The sequence below is a fragment of the Anser brachyrhynchus genome (genome assembly GCF_964034855.1).
Source record: "Anser brachyrhynchus genome assembly, chromosome: 4".
NCBI lineage: Eukaryota > Metazoa > Chordata > Aves > Anseriformes > Anatidae > Anser > Anser brachyrhynchus.
The window spans coordinates 61,228,848-61,248,286 of record NC_137698.1 but is presented as its reverse complement, the minus strand read 5'-3'; the positions used below and the strand labels follow the sequence as shown (position 1 = coordinate 61,248,286).

Genomic DNA, 19,439 nt, shown 5'->3' with positions numbered 1-19,439 from the left:
GATTTTATCTGCTATTAAAAAAAAAATTTTGATATTACTTAAAATCTATAAATTACATAACATCTTTAGATGGTGAATAAATATTTACCTCTTACCTTAGTCAGTTGTCTAGGTAAAGGAAATAATGTAATCCTCTATGCATGAACCTATTATCCTTCCTATCTTAGCTTGCCTTACATCAGTGTCATAAAGGAGAGCTGCATTCCTCTAGCTGCTATTGAAAGACAGCTGCTCTACCCAGAAAAGATGAATAGTTGGGTTTCTGAGCTGCCTTAATGCCACTGTCACTCAAATGCAGAAAAGCAGCTGAGCCACTTAAAGCCAGTTGTACACTTGGGGACCATTCCTCTACACTACCTTCTGATTCACACAGAGAGACCAATAAATTCCTATATGACAGTATTTTTCTTGATAGACTGCCACTTTGAAGGAGCCGGGGGCCGTTAGCAACAACCAGCTCTGACTAGGACCTAACCAAAGCCCTACTAAGGGGCCAAAAAAAAAAAAACCACAAGAATAGGTGCCTGCCTAGGGCTCCTGCACTTTTATGCTACTCCAAGGTCATGCAAGAGTCCTAAGCAGCATTCCTGTTTGCTTCAGTGCTTGATGCCAAGGAGCTCGCTGCTGCTGAGGGAACCAACGTGCCCGCTGTTGCAGCCGGGTGACAGCTGGCTCCATGCTGCACTGGGGGAGCTACTCAGCTACACACAGCAACTATACCCAGCCAGAACCAGGATGCCAAAGCAGCCACCAATTCACTCCCCTCCTGTTCCCTCTCACTGCATTCTCCCTCACGACCTGAATCTAACAACAGGAAGCGCAATTTATGTTCTAAAGGAAAAAATTAAGAGAGAGTACAAAAAAAAAAAAAAAAACAAGTTGGCATTGTTCACTGTATACACACGAGTTTCAGAAATAAAGCTGACTTTTCAGTTGTAAACTTATTTCTTCCTAAACAAAAAACATGATATAACTCATGACCTAACTGTGTGCATTTGCAGCAAGAGTTTCTATTGGTTATCCAAAAGAATCAAGGAAGATGTTTCCATTTCCCGAAATTTATTTTTTTTTAACAGATACTAGAATTCCAAGCTTTTTTGTGTGTGTTTTTGTTTTAATCACTCAGTTTTCCTTCTACCTCAATTAATCTTCATGCTGATTATATAAATTTGCGAGTTTGGGCCATGCAATACACAATGTGAAATTTCCTGCATACATTTGAACTATGACTTAGCAATTTTGTTTAGTACAAATAGTTACACACAGAACCATGTACCTACCTGCAGGCACCTCAGATTTATCAGTACAGGCTAGGACAGAGTTTTTTAAGTACTAATTCCACCTCTATAAACAGTCTACCAGCAGTCAATTCTGTTTATAACAGTAAGAGCCTTAACAACAGATTTTTAGGCTGCTAAAGCATAGGGCAGCACTTCCATTCAGATTCTTATCTAGGGATGTATTTCAGGCCCATCATTATCTAGAACTGAGGAAGACTTGACTTTGCACTGTTTGAACAGCACTTGATGGTATCGGGTTCTTTGAGTCCTACTGCATGACACAGCACTCCAGTCATGGCTGTATTCCCATCCCCAGCCACTATCAAGGTGAGCTGAATTTCAATCTGATAAGAGCTACTGGAACTTCTATACATGCAGTAGAGAACCTTCTTCCAGTTCAAGCATATTTCGCAGCTCTCCTCTAATAACTTTGAAAGGTGTAATTCTAAGAATGAATACAAAACTGGTGCTTCAGTTCGCTAAGAAAAGAAATACATTTTCACCAAAAAAGAGTTAGTCCAGGTGACTCCTCAAACAAAATTTTGAATTGGAAGAAGAAAACATAAATGTAAGTGGGATCGTATAGTATACAGCATCATATAGGATAGCCCCAAACAGCTAAAACTAGACATTGTTATTGAAATAACTTAAAGGTTTCCTGATATAAATCTGCAAAGAAACTGCCTACTCATCTAAAGGTACATGCAAAATTCTTGATCCTGCAACTCAAACACTAGCTTTCATGACCTATTCTGTCTTCCTTAGGACACTTCTGAGCTGCCTTATCTCAGAGATTCATGAATCCAAAGGCAGAGTGAGTGGGGAAGCAGACACAGGAGCTGAGATGGGCATCTGGGAAAATTATACCATGATGTAAACAGGAGTGAATATTGTCTAGACACAGAGAAACTGTTCCAACACGATGGGAGAAGGATGCTTGATACGACCTCCTATTAGTCCCGTATTAGTTGAATAAGTTCTTCAGGAGCAGCGAGAATACAAAGGAGCTTTGCCCAAGATGGGATATATGAAAGCACAAATTTAACAGTACTCAAGAGGATATGGAGAAGTAGAACCTTCACTGAAATCTTCAGGAATTGCTTATGTGCAGCTGCAAAACGTGTCCTATTTGCCACAATGTGAAGAACCTCACTTGAGATTTTACTCCTAGAAGGAAGTATTTTTCCTAAAAACAGTTCAGATGTTCAGGGGTTCATATCAGAATGTATCTCTTTCCTTACCTCCAACCTTAATCAACTCCATAGCAATTATTTTCCATAATAGAAGTATAACATCAATCAGATATTCTTCACAGAGTTGATTGTTAGGTTAGAATTTTTTAGTCATCTTACAATAAATCTAAGCGATAGAATCATAACATTCAAAGTCCCACAGAATTTTTCCAAGCAACTGACCGTACCTCACACTTTCATAAAAGCTAATTTATAAAAGGAATTAACATCGCTATTCTGAACCAATGCACTTTATTTACATCTTTTTCCTCTGAGAATCTCATTCTCTGTCTGTGACAAAAGGAAATGGTTTGGTTGCAAATCCACATTTACAAACAATCATAAAAAATGATTGTATGTGCAATGTTGGAGAGAAACTGATCATGTTGTAGGCAACATACAGAAAAGTATTATGGGTGGAAAGTGTTTCATTTCCAGATGCACAGGATCCTTCCTTTCCCTAAGTATCTAGAATCATTGAATAATTTAGGCAAAACAATCTAAGGGAACCAGGGAGCACACTGAGGTGGAAGGCTGAATCATTCAGCAAGTTCAAATGAGCAGCCAGTTTCTGAAATCGATGCACCTGGTTCAGCTAGCACCTACTGGGAACTGGTGCCTAGAATTTACTGAGACTGAGCAACCTCAGCATCTGGGGATGAGGAGATCTCCCAGCAGAGAGTTAGCAAAATATGTAAGAAAGAAAATAAACAGAACTATGTACTAGTGAGAGTATCGAAAACAAGATAGATGTGGATAAATGATCTGCAAAAACGCTGGAATACCTCTGGTTTGAGCTCTTTTTTAGATGTTACTGCACAAGTAACTAGGAACTTGTACTCATCCTGACCCTATGCCTCAAGTCAGAAAAGGCAAATTTTTTCCTTTAGCAGCATGGAAATGGGGAGTGCAGAAAGAAAGTAGGTTATTCACTATTTCCTATTATCAAATTTCATCCGTAATAAGTTACCTCCAAAAATAAAGCTCGGTTTCTGTATAAAAGTCGTTAATTTCCTATTGATTGTTAAATAACTGCTTTTATGAGTGATCTCAGTCATGTTGGTTAAAAACTCCAGAGTCACAAGGCAATGAATCATGTAAGTGCTATGTGATACCACACAGTTGCAGACATTTTGAGGAATACTTATTTGAGCTAGGAGAGAATGTCTTTCACCTGGGTGCACATGAACATGACTGCTATAATAGCATGTATGCAAGTTGTCTCTTATCACTACTTGATGTGAACTGAAGTTTGGGAATATGGAACTGAATTTTGGGTAGACTTATTGAAAATTATATAATTCTTTGCTCGATAACAAAAAAAAAAAAAAAAAAAAAGCGCAATTGGAAAGACCAGAGGCATCATTATAGAGTGAGAAATGGCTAAGATTTTAGAGGAAAGAGTCAAAACTGACCTGGCATCTATATGTTTTTATTGGGGAACTTTACAGAACCGTTAGCTGCATTAGTTAATTACTCTAGTACAACTGCTTCAAGAATCTTTCCTGATAACTACAAACTGTGAAAACTCTGGTCTCATAAGGGTCTTGATGAAAGAAATTTTTAGCATCAATGATGAAGCTAGGTTTAACCAGTGATGTTTAGGCCACTAGAGATTACAGCTGTAAGTTAAGAAATGAACACTGAAAAATAGGGAAGGTTGCAGAATGTAGTCCTGGACGAGTATGCAGGAGACTGCTGGCATATTAAGGAATATTACAATGAGTTGCTTCAGAGAAAAAGCAGAAGGTTTGCTTTGTTTTTCTCAGCAGAAGCATTTTTTAATAATATTTTATTATATCAAATTTTGGATGATCAAATAAAGGTTTTGTTAATGGAAAGGAAAATTTATTTCTGTAATATGAAAGATGGAACAGAAAGACTGGAAATGAAAATTTATCAGCTCTTTATTTGTCCCCCTATATAGTGCTCTCTAAGGATTTGCTTTTGCATTAACTTGGTCTCTATTAACAACTTTTTATGAAGATGTTTTCAACATTTTTATTTGTCTATTTAAAGGCAAAAAATGGCATTTGGAATCAAAAGCTTCCTGTGTTCTTTAATATCAATTAAAAGTTGGGGTTCTGCTTCTGCCAAGAGGTAGGGAAAATAAACAGGCAAATCTTAATTTAGCTTAAATGCAGTAAGAGTTGAGCAGTGCCGGCCACTCTGGAAGGTCTGTGGAAGGTCTTGCATCCGAACATTTCCTATAAATATGGGGAAAACTGCTATCTTCTCCAGTTGTTCTCACCTCAGAAAGGTCATCCTCCTTGATGCATGAAATGTCTGCAGTTTATGCCTTTTCACGCATGGTGAATCTCTATATTGTAAAGGAGTAAGGAAAAAAAATAGGAATGTGCTCTGGGGCAGCACTCCCTGAGATTCTTTTTATTTAGCTCTGGACCCTTTGGTGGGGTAGTATAGGGTAATAATTGATTTCAGTTATAATCTGGTTGCCTGGATTAGAAGAACATCTGAATCCACATGCATTATGTCACAGTACTTGTGGGCAGTGCAGGTGACAGGAACACATTTTGACACCTTCAACAATTATTTGACTGCAGCAGGAACAATGAACAACATAAGCGAGAGCAAGTATTTGTGGGTGGGCATTTCAGAGAGCTGCTTCACTGTGCCAGAGGAATTTCACATCATAATGAGCCCTCTTGGGGATATAGATATATTGGGATGAGCTCTCACTGCATGATTCAGTAGCTGAACTGCTCTGAGAAAAAGGGTTTACCTCCTGTCAGATTATAGTGATGACAGAAATAACTGTAACTCTGATATGGGCAGAATGGATTTTTATGTTAATTAAATGTTAATGTTAATTAAAACCTTCCTGCTTGCTGGTAGCATTTGTCTGGGGTATATATATTCTACCCCAACTGGTTAAAATGACAGTGATTTTTAGATGTTTAGTGGTAATAAATACTTCTCAGCAAAGAGATATATAGTCTATCTGCAGGTCAAAAAAAATTGTAATTGCCAAGAAGCTTTCTTGTCAATATTTTAAGTGCTTAATTCTTACAGAATTTATTACAGGTGCAGAATAACCTTTCATTTTCTAAAATCACTGGAGAAAATTGAACTAATTAGAGGGAAAAAAATATATATATGCAACCTCTAAGAACCTCTTTCAGTTGTTTCCAGAAGGTTTCTTTTTACAGGTAACTTTACACTTGCAAATTTGAACAATCACATGCCACTGCTGTGAAAGGTATTAAGTAAACAATCCATAGAAAATATATTTTAAAAACTTATTCATTAGCATCAATAGCTTACAAGATTACCTCAGCTGGGTATTCTTTCAAAACTGAAGAGGTCAATCCTCCCACTGAGATGGACACTGGAAGAAGGATGTCAGAGGGATGGGTTGAGTAAGGCTGAGCTCAGCCATTTTATATGTGAGAATGGTATCCTCGGATACTACAAAAGGGTAGAAATATACCTGGAAGTGTGCTAAACACAGCTGGAGTTCATGAAGAATTAACATGTTTGTTGGACTGTTTAACTTTCTAAACCAAAATTTTATATATCATAGTCGGAAGATGAATATACAGAAGTCTTACATGTCTAACACACATAGATACTGTTTTGTACTTTGGTATATCACCATGCCTTTACAAGAAAAGGCCTTATTTAAGAAGTCCAACAGCTGAGAATGAATACTGATGAGATTAATTATGGTACTGCTTTGTGTGTAATTAGTTAGAAATATTGATAGATCAAGATGCTAATTCAGAAGTATCAGAATACGAAACTGGGCTTAAACAGCGTGGAATCGCTACCTATCTGTATCAAAAGTGGTGCCATGAATGTATGGCATTGGGGAAGATGAATAAAATGTAGAGCAGTAAAAGTAGAGGAAATGAACATAAGTGCATTATTTGATTATACTCTGTAAGCATATGGACTTAGCAACAACCTCTAAAGAGAAAATCCAACTAGATTTTGCTGTTGAAAACTCTTCTCTTGGTCTAAGTCATTTTTACAAGTAATATCTCACTCATCAATACGGGTATTTGTCACAGTCTGCATTTTAAACTAACCAGAAAACTGTAAGTAATGTTCTGTATAACACAAGTGTTTGCTTGTATTTTGCTTTCAAACAGTGAGAGGTATTCATTTTTAAACTGGATTTGAGTTTATTGTAGGAAGAGGAAATAATCCCTCCCTGCCATTGACTTTGACACCTCTAATGGGCCCTACACCTGTTGTGCTCAAAAGCATCAACATAAACAGCAGAATATTCCCAGTTAACTCATAGCTATCAGAGCTCTATGAAAGGTGACAATCACCACTTTGGAAAGTGCTACATTTTGAGATAAATCTTTCTATGGCTTTTGCTCAGGCTCCCAATTGGCCTAATATTTGTCAAAATACCCCTAGAAGTTCCCTAGGGTTTCCGTTCTTTGTGGATCTTTATCATTTACATGTAATTTATATCTACAAAACTATGAAACAAATTGTTCATCCTTATTCCATGGCCTGGAATTTCCAAAATGCAACAAAATTAAATTTGGCCAGGACATTTAAACTGTCTCCATCCTTGTAGATCACTCAATACATGATAGAAAAAAGGTGTTCAGTTCTCACAGATCCACTTAAGAATTATTTTTTAGAATGAAATTGAATTAAGAATGCAGTCAGTAAAACTCCTAGAGACAATGATTTATTTATTATTTATGAACATTTAATTAATGCATATTAAACTAGCTTGCAAGGCTTTCACAAAAAAATTAAATAGAAGAGAAATTAACTTTTTAGCACAATTGATAGTTCCTTTCCTATCTGCTGGATGTTATATCTTCCAGCCATCTTTTGTCAGCATTGAATAACACTGAGTGGGAGCATAGCGCTGGTAACAAAAAAGGGCAGAACCCTCCAGCTCACATGCAAAACAAACTGCTTATCAAACTGCTGTAGATGGGTCTGTACTAACAAATGAAGCTAATTGAATGACAATGAGAACGTCCCCCCCCCCTTTTTTAAATGATCAAGGTATGGTCTTCTTCATCCAGGGTATTGTCAGAAGTAAAACAGCTTAGAATAAGAAAATGCTATAACAAATCATCTACAAAATGAGTTCCTAACTCCTATAGAAATTCTTATTGCTGTCTTTTACTCACTGAAGAGCACGAACAAATCCAAAAGATATCATATGGTATAATGTCATAAGTGTCGATAAATACAGTCCTTTAAATGGTTAAAAAAAAGAGAAATTTTTCTCTTTTAATTTAAAAAAATTAAAAAAAAAAAAAGGAAAAGGGGGCACACCGGAGCAATTGAAATCAGAAGCTTTTAAAATCTGGTTTAGCCATGAGAAGAATTTTATTTGTATTATGGTCACTGAAGAAGGAGCTTGAGGATATATAGGAATGCCACCGCATGATACACTTGGGAAAGGAAGCAAAACAGGTTTCATATTTCATTTCAGTTTCAAATAATATTGACTGTGAACCATTAGACGAGAAGTTTGATGATTTCATATTTCAGCAGAACATAACTCACACATTTCCTCAAAAAGACACAGAAGTCTCATTTACAAGGGATATACACATTGCCTGGAGAGATTACACATGAATCACTATGAACACATTTGTCACTTGGATGCCTGATGAAGTATCAGCTGAAGAACCCTTAAACAATCTTCCAGATTTTGGAGAGAACCATACATATTGGATGCAAACTTACATTTTTCAGGGTGTCATATGATGTTGCACCAAATAAAATCATCATCTCGTTACATATCATGCCTGTTGCCTAATGCTCTGCAAAATAATGATAAACAGTCTCAAGGACAATAGAATAGGAGATAAAAACAATAAAGATATTCTCAGACTTTAATGTTCTGTGTTTATTTGGATATACATGCAGTGTGAACAATGTTCTGAAGTGAATTAAAAAGTAGCAGATATTTCTGAATTTTAATAAAGGCTTTCATATGGTGTCATAAAATTTTACTCTTATGAAACTGATCTCAAATAATTTATTTTTTTCCTGGATATGAACAGCCTCAAAGATTAAACAGAGGTGTAGAGAATATAAATTTAGGATATAATCAACTGCACTAGACTGCAGTCACATAAGCATCAACACTTGATTCTGTGATGTGCTGAGTGCTCACAACACTCGTGGATAACAGAAGGATGTAGTACTCAGCAATTTTCAAGATCAGGCTCAGGTGATTATTATACACTGACAAATTACCATTTGAATCTTTTTTTTTTCTGATGTACAATTTCTTCCTTAATGGTCCTAAAGTGAAACTAAAACCTATAGCAAGTGGAAATTCACATTGTGGTAAGTTGAGAAGAACTAAGGAGGCAGAAACAATGCTGGCAAACAAAAAAGGGCATTTATTATTTAAAAGGGTAACAGGAGGAACCTTTTTTGTGCAACTTTAGAATAACTGCATTTTACAAGTGTTCTTTAACCACATTACTATTTAGTAAGTTACATTATAAGTGACATGATTTTTGCTGCTTCATACAAATAAATTTACCAGTACTACTGGATCTATTAACAGCAAGTTAAAATTGTAGATTCTGACTTATTTACCATTCTTGTATAGTAGCTTTCTCTATTTCTAGGACTGTCAGGGAATGTTTAGTCTTTTCTAAATTAGACAACATGCACAGCAGTCAAAAACTAGTTACATGTGCCATGGCTATTAAAACATGAGTTCAAGGTGTTTATAAATATCCAGAGACCAAGATGATCAATACTTGCAATTTAGGTTCAAGGCGAGTCAGCATCTGATAAGCTGAATGTCCCAAAAACTTAGCACTTGGGCCACCCATACAATTCTGAAATGCTTATTTTACAAAGATTTATCATTCGTTGGGAATGTGCCTGACAGCAACGGAAACAGAAATCTTCTGTTTTGTCAAAGAACAGAGAAAGCTATGAGAGCGCAACACCTTTAATCTTCCGTTAGAACAGCTACAAGCAATGACAATGTTTTCCTTCCTTCTTCTAAATTCTTGGCCTAATTGGACAGACTAATAGGGCAGCTAGTTAGCAGAACTGATAGCTGTGGTGATTCTTGTGGACACAGTTTTCAGAGAAAATGAACCGAATTCACACAAAATGGTAACCAGACAACTATGAACTACAGGTTTACAATTAAAAAAGACAGTTTCCCTCAGTAGTTAGTACACAAAATACAAGCAACTAAAGAAAAAAACCTTTAATAGTCATATTCTATCTATTGATTTTCTATAATAGCCTTATGACCCTCATGCAGTACAGTGCGGATAAAATAATGCTATAGGACTGAAGAACTTCTCATCAATTTATCCCTATCTCAAATTCACGTCCATGTAAGAATAATCGTTACAGAAGTATTAAAACACTGTCACGTATAAGGCTTCTGTCCACTTAAAATTCCCTCTAGAGCAAGCACAGTGTAATCAGTGTGTACAGTGGAGACCATCTACAGTTTCCAAGACCTTCCATAATTCCCATAACTAGGACACCTGGGGATCTTTTCCTAAAATAATCTTAATATATTAAAACAGAACTTCTTACTACAGAAACAACTTTATCATCGTGGACCCTGATGTTTTGATATATTTACATGAGACTACTTCAGGGAAAAGTCAGATATAGTATTACTTGCAAAACAAACAAACAAACCAACCAACGGTTTAGGAAGCTAGCACTATTCAAAAATAAACTCCAACGACAGGTTTGTAATTTGTGAATGTTCAATCTTAAGGTGTATTTTTACATTTGACTATGTCCTGTCAACAGGTTAAATACCTATTCTTGTACAGTGATGCCAGGGTATTTACAGTAACATTTTTAATGGTCCAGTGATGCAGGGTACTTTACCAGTGATACAGGAAACTTGGAAACTAGGAAAACAAATTCCATCAACAGCATGCCCTATTCTAATACTTTGTGACGATGGAAAACACTGCAAGCTTATAGCAATTCCACTGCTTCCTTCCAGAAAATCAAAGTTGTCACTTCCCAGTGAACTAGTATGCTCTCAGAAACCTCCATGTTGTGCTGTTCCTACACAATGGCATTGCAGGCATTATAGAACTAGGAAAGAAACAACAAAGATGTAATTTAGTAGCTCACACACTTTTGCAACCCAGCCTGTCATAATGTTGCAGATTTTTATATCATTTGGAAGATGTACTTGAGAGACAAACAGAAGTCTCATCTTTATCCATCCTTACTAAATGAGAGACAGTTCACTTATTTCTCAGTGCTAATGAATAAGAATAATCTTTTTTCATTTTCCTCTTCGGGCATTCGCACACAAAGAATCATTTTCTTTCAAAAAAAATGAGACAGGAGTTAGACTGTTCTAATAAAGGATGGAAAATGAGATAAAATGATATGTATTTCCACATTGCTTATGGAGGCAGCATAGATGAAGACTGTTCACCTGATGCACTATAAAAAAACTTTAGATTTAGAAACCACATTTTGACAGCTGAATTAGTTATGAACCAAGGAGCCTGAAAAATGCATCAACAGATTAAGATTGTGTTACCTGTCTTAATTCTGGGTAATTCTATGTCCCTTCTCTATCACATAATATGAAGAGGTTGACATTACACCTTAGCCAGATGTTGTGTTAGCAGCTTTCATGTCAATGTCCTCAGCTATGCCTCTGTTCATTAGGTTTTATTGTTTCATAGTTAACAACCTACTAATTATGAATGGAAGAGTTCACCCATGAATGAGCACACATCTATGAATGAAGAAGGGACTGACTTTTTGTACAACTTGTAAATAGTTTTATCAGCACTTTAAAGGATGCCATAAATTCCTTATATGGACAAATGTAAAAACTGAGGGAGACAATAATCTAAGAGGACATTTTACTGTTACAGGGTAAATTCAGTAACATTTCTCAGTTCAGCAGAATGCAAAACAACACTTCTAAGAACAAAGAATAGATCTAGCTTTGTTCAAAAACTTACTCAAGAAAAAAAAAAGCCATACAGAGCATTCTGGTTTAGAGTCCACACTTACAAAGAGATGAGAAAACAGTAATGATTCCAAGGGACTACATAGTGAAGGAAATTGATAGATGGCTACATCTCTCTCTGAAGATACTCATAAATTAAAAAAAAAAAAAAGGGCTGATTATGGAAAGTTTTTGAGGCTGATGGACATGGACCAAGTATAATACAACAGATGAAAACCGAAGCTAGACAAATCTGAAAAATAAGATGAAATTTTAGAGTAGTTAAATATTAGTGTGATGATCTCTTTCTTGCTTGGTTTGCTAAGAAGCAATAAAACATATTTGAAACATAAATTATCATCCGGTCTGTGGAAAAAAGACCTCTGCCTAACAGTCAGTTTAGAAGTTTACTGTGATCACTTCTGGACTTATAAATCACTGTGATTTCCAGATAGAAGAAAAGAACACTATGCTGTTCCCGGCTTATTTAACAGGTTGCTTACAAGGTTATCATCACAGTCACTAAAAGCTGGAAACGTAACACATTTCTGTAACAGTTCTGTCAGATTTTCTGGCAAAATTTAGAAATTCTAACAAAACTTCTAACAAAATCTAAATACTAATGAACGAATTCTAATCAATTTTCCAGGATGAGGCCATTTGTCTACATTGTCCTTCAGCGAAGAAGAGGGTGTCAAAGCTCCATACAAATTTGTATTTTGTCATACGATCATCATTCAGCACTACATTAAATGTTCCAGTGATTAAAACATCTGAATAATTGAAGGGATTCCTAATAGAATAATTACAATGATGTTCTTTAGTGTATCCCTGTTTTCATAGCTTTAGGCAATATCAAGGGGTTTGAATTACTAAACCACCTCATAGATCAGATGGCTTTCTAGCATCTACAGTTGAGTTTTTCAAACTACTGGTTAGGAAGGCAGCCATAAGTTTTGCAAATAATAACGACATTTTCGACCTTCCCATGTCATGTAAATTGATGTGTGCCTGACACGGGCACACATTTTGCTGCTAAATTCAAAAGCTTTCAGCTTTGTCATTGTCCCCATCTTGTAATTGGATGTGTTAACTCTAAAGGAGACTAAAACAGAAGAGCAAAATCAGGGACCAGAGCGTATGAAGAAATGAACATTCCTTTTCAAAAATATACATATTTCTATTTCTTGTAAAAGATATGCAGTTGTAATTTATCAGTTAGATACTTTCTATAAAATAAGACTATATATCAAATGCTGACAATTAATGTATAACTATATAATATCTATAATACCTATAATATATAATATCTATAATAAAGTGGTTGCACTGTCACTAAGCTTATTCTCTAGTACCTGGCATTTTAGATGGTAAAAGTTGAGTCCAATTTATGAGAAATAAGCATTCATATTTCTTTGACTCTTTTCATGCTTTGCTTTTGATATCCTTATTTTTTCTTTTCATCTTCATTGTAACTCCTATTCACTTTTCATTCCTTTATAGCAGTTCCTAGTTCCCAGTAACTCAAGTCCACTAACTGAAACATCCTGATTCTCACACTTCAGCGTAGCCAGTTTTTGTCACATAATGCATAATGACCAAGCAAACAATTATATTATATCATCCGCAGTAATAACTGAGCAAATTTTAATAGCAGATTTCAACCAGATGAATATATTTGGTTAAGCACCATTATTATCCCATATTACAGATGGGAAAACTGTAAAAGAGAGTAAATAAATTGACAGGCTTAGAAATATTAACAGACTGGAGGGACATCAGCAAACAAAGAAAATAGTACATGCATTGGTAGTAAATAAATAAATTAATAAATATATATCACTCAGGACAATATGAAGGTACCATAAGATAGGACCTGTGCTCCTCCTATGGAGCACCACAGCAGTACTCATTATGTATGTCCATGACAGGTGTTACCAGCACGATGATCCAGCCCACTCATACTAGTAACTGTTGTTATGGCTAAATATTGCACTACAATGAAGTGATATATAAACAACTGAACATATTAAGCAGTAACACAAAAATAGTTTCAACAGACAAAAACTTCCAACTGCAAGTCTATAACGAAAAAGGGAGATATTGAGTATGTGGGGTAAAAGAGGAGAAACGTTGCTGCAATTAGGACTCTCTTTATTATACCTTTCTTTTCAAGTTGGAAAACTCAATTTGTGATGCAAAATAAACACTAATAAGACACAGAGCTAAAAATCCAGGATGTGTGACATTATCAGATTCCTGTTTTATTTTCCCCATATCATAACGTTCATAAGAAGAAACACTACCAGCCCATGTAATTAACATGACATTTGTCCTACAGCTCCCCAAACTCTCGTTGTTATTGCTGTTCATCTAAGACAACTACCATGAGTACAGCTCATGTTTTAAGAAGCTAACACTTTGCAGAAAGTTGGGAAGGTGGTTTAGTACCCAGATACTTCTCCCAGACCTAATTCTGTACCATGTTAGTGTAGCTAAGGAACTTGTGGAGTTCTAGTAAATTAAGACATTTCTTGGAAGATCTAGGTTATCATCACAAATTCTAATTTAGGTAACTGTATCTTGCTTTCTTACATTTCTTTGTTAATTCATGGAAACTACATGTAGCACTGCAAGAAGTTCCCTTCACATAAGTCTCACACATCTGCAGGGATAGCTAGTTATTTAATATCTATATAATAATGCCAGAAAGCAAAATTCTATGATGTATGAACCTTCAGTACAAGGATGAAGAATGTGGTACTCAGTTTGTCTTCACGATACACTATATTAATTTATACCATATTATACTAAGACCATACTACTCTCTAATTCAAAATGGCCAAATTAATCTAAAAAAAAAAAAAAAGGAAACACACTATGGAATAATCTCCAACCTTGTCAAAGTTGTCTGTCAAAATACTACATGTTCTGATTTTCACTTTAAGTGATATATTAAAATACGAACACGCACAGATCTTTACACAATGATAAATTATTTCTTTCCAGATATTAATTTCAGACCCAAAAATATATATATTAATCAACTCTGTGTTAAAGGATCAGGTCACTAGATTTTCAGAAGGTGTTTCCACATAAAAACCATGAAACTGAGAACACCTCTACGTTCTCTAACTCATCTGAAGGCATTTATAAATTGCACATTTTTTCATAGTGGTCGAGATTGAAGATTTTATGTGGGAAAGAACCTGAACAAGACCGGAAATTCACAAATTGCTGTGTTAGAAGGGAGTAAAAGACAGAGAAGCCATCTGATTTTCGGTGCTTAGCTTCCCTTTTAAATTGAGTGTGTAAACTCCTTCAATTCAACCTATAGCCTCTCAGAAAGGAGCCCCAGCAGAGGGTGATGCAAAATTCCTGCATGTTCTGCCCTGACCTGCCCTCTTCTGGCTGCATACTATACCCTTTCAATTTCTATCAAGTCCTAGTACCCATAGTGACTATGAGATCAAGAAATGCAAAAGAGACGTAAAAGTTAATATTACTAGCAGTGTCATGGAAGACAGTAAAAATCCATTATTTATCAACAGTTGATGTACTCTAGTTACTGATAATGCCCATTATGAGGGTATTTGTGAGTGGACAGGGTAGGCAGAATGGGGGGGACTCAAAAGAATAATACCTCGGGGTGGTATGTGCTGTCAGTGCTAAGTCTTTATGGCAACCACAATATGGTAACCAAAAAAAATTTTAATCTGTCAAAAAGGCTGTGAGAAAGTTCTACACTATTTCAAGTTCTACACTGGTCTGAAGTAGACTGCAAATGCATTTCACAGAACACACATTAAAAATGCTCCCGCCTTGGGGCTGTCATCCGTTACTATATTATGGAAATACCTAATGGCTGCAGTATATTAGGTAGTATACAAACATGTTATAAGAAACATTTCTTTTTCCTCTGCGCCACAGTACTACTAGGCAAGGCAAAGGCCACACAGAAGAATACATCCATTGTCTCCATTTGACAGATGGGGAACGGGAGCCCAGAGAGACCAAGTGATTTGCCCAAGGCAGTGTGTAGCAGAGCCAGGGATTTGACCTAGACAGCTTGAGTTCCAGACCAATGCCTTCTCTCATTAATATCTGCTTCCTTATGCATGTTTTGCCATAATCTAGCAAGTAAAGGAACACTACTTTGTCCCAAGTTTAATAGGAGCACAGTCTTAAAATGATATACAGGAGTCAGTAACTTTGAAAAACAGACAATAAATTTTAAGCTGTATTGATTTTAGTTTCTTCCCTCAGCTACTATGTTCTTCAAACCATCTTCTGTAATTTGATTCAAGCTTTGGAAGGAAGTCCTTTGAGAGCACATGAAACAGTATTTCAGTTAAACCACTAATGTGATTTTTCATCAATCAAATATTAAAGACTTGAAGAGAAAATAAACATGAACAATGAGAAATGTTTCCGAAAGCAGTTCAAAAGATGCACACCTGTGCAACTCTGCAAATGGACTAGAGATTCAGTTTTGTATCATAACACTGAGTGATTAGGTTTAATGCTTCATACATCCTTATACTGAAGTGTGAAAAATGAAAGCAACTGTAAATATGGATAAAACAGAAGTACAGTCCTAGATAAGATAGCTGCAGACAGTACAAGAGATTTCTTTTTCGTTTGCTGCAAGGCAAAAGTCCCATACATAAACAGTAATAGATGAATTTCAATGAGTTCAGGGAATCATTACTTTCCTAAATTCTAACCTATACAATGTAATGAATTACATGTCTCTGGGTTTTGTTTGGTAGACAGAGATTAAAAAAATATCAGTGAGCCAAATGTTCAGTTGACAGACATCAGTATAATTGGGAGAGCAGGGGAAAGAAAACTCCCTAAATAAACACAGACTACTTCAGTGCTTTAACATCATGTAAAAATTTACAAGAAATTGTTGACTAGAAGTTAGAAGATATTAACAATAGAAATAGCTGGGTTTTGATTTAAGAAGAATATTGTTTTTCTGAGCCTTGGGAAGTGTGCAGTACACTCCGAAGCCTTACCTCTGGGATAACTGCAAAATGATATCCTCATCTGAAAAAAGTAATGATGAAAGAAACAGGGCAAATGAGGCTACAAAAATAGAGAGGTTACACAATCACATAGGTGCCTATTGATTTTCATAAGCAAGTCCCCAAAATTTGATCCTGTTTACTGCAATTATCTGCTCTACTCAGTATACAGAAAGACAAATCATTACCACTGAAAAAGGAATCAAGACCCTTTGAAAAGAATATAATAAATGTAGGTTCTGCACATATACTACAAATTAGGAGCAAATTTATACTGGAAATAAGAAATGTGAAAGGAAAAAATTGATAATGAATCCCCAAAAATATGAGGAAAAAGAACAATCTTCTACCTTCTAATTTTATTGCAGCCAAAAGAAGCCTTGTGGCAAAAAAATAAAAATAAAATAAAAATAAAATGTCAATACCAAAGCTGTAGCTCTGTCACTCAAACACTTCTTATAAAAACTTAAAATTAATTTTGTGGCTAGTTTATGCAACAGAATACGGATACGGCAGTGGAGTGAGACTGGATGAAGAGAAATGCTGACATAAACTAGTTGCAAGTGATATTTATTAAAACTTTAGGAAAATTTGCAGAGAATAATTATCCATGAATAAAAGTACCTACTGCTTAGGCAGCTCAAAAATAGGAAAATAATTGCCATCAGAATGGTATTCACTGGTTTGTTTGGGCTTTTTTCTTCTAACACTGAATGCATTAAGAACCATACAACCTTCTAGGGAAAAGGTAAGGAACTATCATTCACTAGTATGATTGGAAATCAACATATAACAGCAAAGATAGTTATTTAGGAGATGACAATATATTTTTGCCTTGCTTACAAAGATCATTTTTTTCCCTGGCATACTTTAGTACTCAAAATTAGGCAACCAAACCTGTTTCAGTTCTAGGCTACCTAGACTTGCATAGGAGCCTACAACAGTAGTCTGGGAGGAAATAATTGATCCACCCAGCCTACCACCAACAAAAATTTTTGATTCATTCCTCGTAGTTATTGTGCTTATCGCTGACAGGTTTTAGGCAGAGCACTAGCTGGTTCTCAGCTAAAAACTTGCGGCTCCATAGAGCCACTGAGAGCCTACATTGGTATCAAGGAGACCAGACAGAATCAAACCTTTTTTGTATACATAGTTCATACCATACCATAGTTCAACCAAACCTAGTCCTGTTCTCACTGTGAAGCTCTAGTATTCTAAACCTTAGGGACATTTTTTCTAGACAAGTCTCAAGTTTCTGTCTTACCACATTGCAAAGTTTTCTTTTTACTGATAAGAAAAACTCTTTCCCTCACCATGCTTCATGAGGAAGGCAGAACGTTTCTTCCCTTCATAAAGTCCTGTAAAGTTTCATCCTAAGAGAGTCATGATGCAAGAAAGTTCTAAACGAAACATCTGAAGATAAGCATTATAGTTCATCATCTGCAGCAGCAAATAGAGTTGGTTACTGGAATTTGAAAATAGAGAAGGTAATGGCAAAGTTTTAGATTAAAGTAATTATACTGAAATAATTGCATGGGTCTGAGTTAATTATATTACAAGGTAGTTTGAACATCTGAGCCATTTAAATATATTTATACCGACTAGTACTGAAGTTGAAGTCTTTGTTAGGTACAACATGAAAAGCACATTAATATTCTGAAAGTATCTCTGTGAAAACACATTCTGTTTTGTAATCTGGCCAACCACAAACTTATTTAACGCATGAGAAAAAATAACTGTTTATTCTGTTGCATGCGTAAGGTCACAAGGAAATTTAAACTACTAGCTACTAAACAAATCAAACTACATTAAGGAAACTATCTAATCACATTTTGGACTAGGAAGAAAATATAAAGAATTATTACTTTAATTAATGGAAAAACATCTGCATTTTTTCATGTTATCAATTCCGACAATGCTTAAGGTTCATAATAATTGTATTAGAAAGACAAAACTATTAGTACAACTGCTCTTGTACCATTCATACTATTCAGAATTCAAGTGTTATGGCCCTGTTAAGACATCTCATTTTTAATGTTTATTTAGCTTACCAGTTCAAGAGACAAAAAAAAGAAAATCAGTTTGAAGCAGCTACTTAAATCTCAATGACTTTTGAGATGTCACGTATACTGCACTTCTTACAACTGTAAGTAAAGAACGTTTAATCCCTTACTGGTAAGTGTAATATCATCCTGATAGAAGATCTAAATGAATCCTTTCCATTATCTGGATCTTACTGCTATTCCTCTCTTTCGAAGTTTCATGGGAAATCCTTCCACACCTTCACCGTTCAGAAGTTAACAGCTTTAATTCAATAAAATATCTGTATGTAGAAAGCACCCTTGATTCCAAGATATTACAAATATTTCATGCCCATGGAAGACAGTCTAACAAAAGCACTTTTCTAACTGCAACCCTAGGCGAAGTAAAACAGAAGCTCATGACTCTTCAACACACATTAATACACAGAATGCTTTGAAAACAGGTTAATTTATGGATATCTTAAAGGCTTGAGGAATCATGGTCTTTAGGTACCTTATGACCTAGAAAATCTACAAAGATGGGAACCAAGCAGGAGAACACTTTCTGGCTTTGCAACTAATCAGTTCTGAGCACAGAAAATTTTTGAAATGTAATTAGCACTCAGTTAACTTTGTGCCAGTCGCCTGATGTTGGCGCAGAAAAATCTCTCCTTTTAAGTGACTGATAAATGGAGAGAGGTGGGTTTTAACACTGCACAGCATTAGAATACGTATTAAAAAAAAAAAAAAGAAAGCAAAGTTCAAAGAAAAATAATTGTATAAGCTCCTGCCATGTACATTATTAAAAGCTACTCATATACTGTGCACTGGATGGCTACTGAATTCTCTCGCTTAATTTGCGCTCAAATTACCACAGCAGTAAGCCTCAAAATAAGAATTCAGCAGATAGATGGATAGCTATTGCTTTAAAACAA

At 35.6% G+C, this 19,439-nt stretch overlaps 1 protein-coding gene across 3 annotated transcripts in view; it reads right to left on the bottom strand.

Annotated features, from left to right (window-relative positions):
* The window catches only part of KCNIP4 (potassium voltage-gated channel interacting protein 4), a 436,947-nt gene that overhangs the window by 392,496 nt on the left and 25,012 nt on the right, over positions 1-19,439 (bottom strand). Inside the window, exon 1 of one of the 3 annotated variants that reach the window (XM_080590892.1) lies at positions 96-8,286. The exons of the other annotated variants lie outside the window; for them this stretch is intronic. The gene's annotated coding sequence lies outside the window, so the exon portion shown is untranslated. Of the gene's footprint in view, positions 1-95; positions 8,287-19,439 lie in introns of those variants that run through there. 3 annotated transcript variants of the gene reach the window in all.